Below are 5,008 nucleotides of genomic sequence, written 5' to 3' on the forward strand. Positions count from 1 at the left end.
AGAGTGCTAGAATTGGATTCCAGCCTCTCCCAGCCATTTATAGCTGGGTTCCTCAAGTTATTGCTTTATTTATTCTTTTATTGTGAAATAGAACATAAGTAAATAAACATGCATAAAACATACATGTCTGGCCGGGCGTGGTGGCTCACTCCTGTAATCCCAGCACTTTGGGAGGCCGAGGCAGGCAGATCACCTCAAGTCGGGAGTTCAAGACCAGGCTGACCAACATGGTGAAGCCCCATCTCTACCAAAAATACAAAAATTAGCCTGGTGTGGTGGCACACACCTGTAATCCCAGCTATACCAGAGGCCGAGGCAGGAGAATCACTTGAACCCGAGAGGCAGAGGTTGCAGTGAGCTGTGATCACGCCACTGCACTCCAGCCTGGGCGACAGAGCAAGACTCTCTCTCTCAAAAGAAAAGTACACCCATGTAGTCAGCACACAGGTAAATCAAGAAACATATTGCTAGCAGAGGGTCCCGTGAGAGGCCCCTCCCCACTCACAGCTCCCTCTCCAGGTAACTACTGCCTTCACTATGAGCCCTCATCATCTCTCTCCTGGATTACTTCATCATCCTTCTAAGTGGGTCGCCTTGGCCTACCCTCCCCCACTTCCTTCTCAACACAACAGTCAGAAGATTATTTATTTATTTATTTATTTAGACAGAATGTCTGAATAAAGGCTGGAGTGCAGTGGCACAATCTCAGCTCACTGCAACCTCTGCCCTCCTGGGCTCAAACAATCCTCCCACTTCAACCTCCCCAGTAGCTGGAACTACAGGTGCATGCCATCACACCCTGCTAATTTTGTTTTTTGTTTTTGTTTTTGTTTGTTTGTTTGTTTTGGTAGAGAAGGTGTTTCACAATGTTGCCCAGGCTGGTCTTGAACTCCTGAGCTCAGGCGATCGTCCTGCCTTGGCTTCCCAAAATGCTGGGATTACAGGCATGAACCATCATGCCCAGCCAGAAGACTCCTTTTATTTTTTTATTTTTACTTATTTATTTATTTTGAGACAGAGTTTCGCTCTGTCGGCCAGGGTGGAGTGCAGTTGCAGGATCTTGGCTCACTGAACCTCCACCACCCCGTGTGCAGGCACCTGTAATCCCAGCTACTCTGGAGGCTGAGGCAGGAGAATCGCTTGAACCCGGAGGACAGAGGTTGCAGTGAGCTGAGATCGCACCACTTCACTCCAGTCCGGGCAAAAGAGCAGAATTCTGTCTCAAAATAATAATAATAATATTAATAAACTCATTCAGAGATAAAGTTAAACGTGTCATATGTAAAAGTCAAGGGTAAGTGATTTGTGTGTGTGTGAGGGGCTGCACAGGTTCTTCCTGAAAGAGGAGGGAATTGTATAGGAACACACCTGGTGGGGAGGAGGCAGTGGCAGTTTTTGAGAGAGAGTCAGAATGGAGTGGGGGTGACTCTGGGAAGGTGCCAGCCTGGACCTGGTTGGGCTGCATGGAGAAACTTTATTCCCTGAGCACAGATGCTGCATCCCCAGAGAGATAGCTGCTGCCCAGGAGTGGAACTGGCCATCCCTCCAGCTTGCCTGGTGTCAGGCAGCCTCTGTCAGGTTAGAGAGAGGGGCCCTGGCTGCATCTCCCTGGAGAGCCTTCCCCAGGACACACAGGCCCTTTGCTCTGATGGAAGGTTGGTCAGTACTGGGCAAAAGTGAGTGGTGCGGAAGTTAGAATCCTTGGCTCTTCACAGGGTGGATGATGATGGGGCTTTGCTGGAAGCTCCTGTCTTGGGCTGTTGCAAGGAGAGAGGTGGGTTTAGAATTGGATACTCTATATAAACAGAAAATGCATTTAAAAAAAAGTAGTAGAACTGGGCCCGGCGTGGTGGCTCATGCCTGTAATCCCAGCACTTTGGGAGGCCAAGGTGGTTGGATCATGAGGTCAGGAGTATGAGACCAGCCTGGCCAACATGGTGAAACCTTGTCTCTACTAAAAATACAAAAATTAGCTGGGCATGGTGGCGGGCGCCTGTAATTCCAGCTACTTAGGAGGCTGAGGCAGGAGAATCGTTTGAACCCGGGAGGTGGAGGTTGCAGTGAGCCGAGATTGCGCCATTGCACTCCAGCCTGGGCTACAGGATGAGACTGCATCTCAAAAAAAAAAAAAAAAAAAAAAAAAAAATGGCAGAACTGAACACTTAGATAGACCCTTCTCCAGGCTGCATCTCCTCCCTCCTCTCCCTACTCTTCCCCTACAATTGCTTTCTTTCATTCACATATTATATGAGCCTTTTTAAAGTCATGTTTACAGTGAATGCTTAATATGTGCCCAGTCCCAGGCTAGGCACTGGGGATGCCAAAATGAACAAGGCACTCTCCTAGGCCTTGGGTTGCTTACATACAGTCAGATGAAGGAGACCCACTGGATAGGATCTTTCCCTCTTACTCACCTGCAGCAGGTTGTAGGGTACAGGCCCAAGGACTTGGAGTCTGAAGATCATTAGGTTAGTTGATCATAGGCAAAATGATGAAAACACTTAGTTAGCTCAAGTGGTTACTGTGAGTAGTATGCCTTTCACATAGTAGGTGCTCAATAAATATTAACTAAAATTGGTCCAAATCTAGGAGGAAGTCCTTAACCAGTTTTAGGCTTCTGGAACCCAAGTAGAATGCCCAAAACCTGGGCGTGGAGATGGTGCCTGTAATCCTCTGTATTCTGATATGGACCTGTCCTCTAGTCCAGTCTAGAAGAGGAGGGAGATGTGATTCAAATGGGAAAATCAAGAGAGTTTAGAGCTTTTATTTTATTTTTGTATTTTTTGTAGAGATGGGGGTTTTGCCATGTTAGCCAGACTGGTTTTGAACTCCTGAGCTCAGGCAGTCCACCTGCCTTGGCCTCCCAAAGTATTGGGATTACAGGTGTGAGTCACTGCACCCAGCCTGGTTTAGAGCTTTTAAGTTAGAAAATAGAATGATGAGAAGATGGGTTCTAGATTGATTAATTCGGGGCAGATGAACCTCTGTGGATGCATGGTGGGGTAACGAGAGAGTTTCTTGAGGAGGCTGGGGGTTGGGGGCAGAGACCTGGTATGAGACCACTGAGTGAACTGGAAAACCTCAGTGGTTGGCTCATGGGCCCTCGGGCCAGCACCTCTCCTCCCTCACTCCCTGGAGAGTTATTTTTTGTTGTTCCTGCCCAGGAATAGTCAAACTTAGGTCTAGCAACACCTAAATGGAGGACAATCACTCAGCAAACATTTACTGAGTACTTGCTATGTACCAGTCCCTATTTAAACTGCTAGAAATACAGCAATGAAGAAAATAGACAAAGATCCCTATCTTTATCATGCACATATGCAAGTATATCTGAAGGGTAAATTATTAGAAATGGAATTACTGGACCAAAGGGCAAGTGAATTTAAAATGTTTACTGATATTACCAAATTAACCTTCAAAGAGTTTATGATATTTTATGTCCCGCCTGGATGACCATTTCCCCAGGAGTGTATCTGTCTTTCTTTTTTTTTTCTGAGACAGGGTCTCACTCTGTCACCCAGGCTGGTGTTCAGTGGGGCAGTCATGGCTGACTGCATCCTTTTTTTTTTTTTCCTTGTCTCACTCTATCACCCAGGCTGGAGTACAGTGGTACGATCTTAGCTCACTGCAACCTCCGCCTCCCGGGTTCAAACGATTCTCCTGCTTCAGCCTCCTGAGTAGCTGGGACTACGAGCATGTGTCACTATGCCCAGCTATTTTTTTGTATTTTTAGTAGAGACTGGGTTTCACTGTGTTAGCCAGGATGGTCTCAATCTCCTGATTTTGTGATCCGCCCGCCTCAACCTCCCCAAGTGTTGGAATTACAGGCGTGAACCACTGCTCCCAGCCAGCCTCCCGAGTAACTGGGATTACAGGCATGTGCCACCACATCCAGCTAATTTTTTGTATTTTTAGTAGAGACAGGTTTCGTCATGTTGGCCAGGCTGGTCTCGAACTCCTGACCTCGAACTCAGGTGATCTGCCCACCCTGGCCTCCCAAAGTGCTGGGATTACAGGCGTGAGCCACCACACCCCGTCTTTTTATTTTTTGCAGAGATTTGGTGGGGGGCAGAGGCGGTCTTACCATGTTATCCAGGCTGTACTTGAACTTCTGGGTTCTAGCAATCTGCCTGCCTTGGCCTTCCAAAATTCTGGGATTACAGGCATGAGACAGCATGCCTTGCCTGGAGTGTATCTTTTTTTTTTTTTTTTCTTTTTTGAGATAGAATCTCCCTCTGTCGCCCAGGTTGGAGTGCATTGGCGCAATCTCGCCTCACTGCAACCTCCACCTCCCAGGTTAAGGGATTCTCGTGCCTCAACCTTGAGAGTAGCTGGGATTTATAGGCGTGTGCCACCATGCCTGGCTAATTTTTATATTTTTTGTAGAGATGGGGTGTTGCCTTGTTGGCCAGGCTGGTCTTGAACTCCTGACCTCAAGTGATCCCCCACCTCGGCCTTCCAAAGTGCTAGGATTACAGGTGTGAGCCACCATGCCTGGCCACCCCCATTTTAGAACAAGAGAAGAGAGGTAATAAGGAACTGCTATTTCAAAAAGATGAATGGGAGGGAAGGGACCAGAAAGGACATCATCAGATAACACTTGGTTCAGGCATGGGTAGCAAGTTCAGTTACGTTCCTCCTGGCAGCAACAGGATTGGGAGAGGGGGTCTTGGAGAAGATTTTGTCTGGAAGTGTCGCAACACTGTTGCAGTGTGAGTATGACCCAAAGTGCTTGGCAGGGACACGGGCCTGCTGCTTCCCTACATTCTGGACTGACCTCTTCACCTGAGCCCGTCAGTGGATGCTTCTGGCCTCCTTCCTGGAGCTAGGCAGCTGTTAGGCTTAGGGAGCAGCTCCGACCTACAGGGTTGGGGTGCAAGTAGGGAGGGAGGCTCCTGCATGTCAGAGTGGTAAATACATGTCCTGATTTCCAGGACTGATTTCACGTATTCTGCCCCACAAGTTCACCAGCACCTGTCGGACTGGATGTCCCAGTTTTTGGTTTGGA

The sequence above is a fragment of the Mandrillus leucophaeus genome, unplaced genomic scaffold, assembly GCF_000951045.1.
Source record: "Mandrillus leucophaeus isolate KB7577 unplaced genomic scaffold, Mleu.le_1.0 Scaffold58, whole genome shotgun sequence".
Classification (NCBI taxonomy): Eukaryota; Metazoa; Chordata; class Mammalia; order Primates; family Cercopithecidae; genus Mandrillus; species Mandrillus leucophaeus.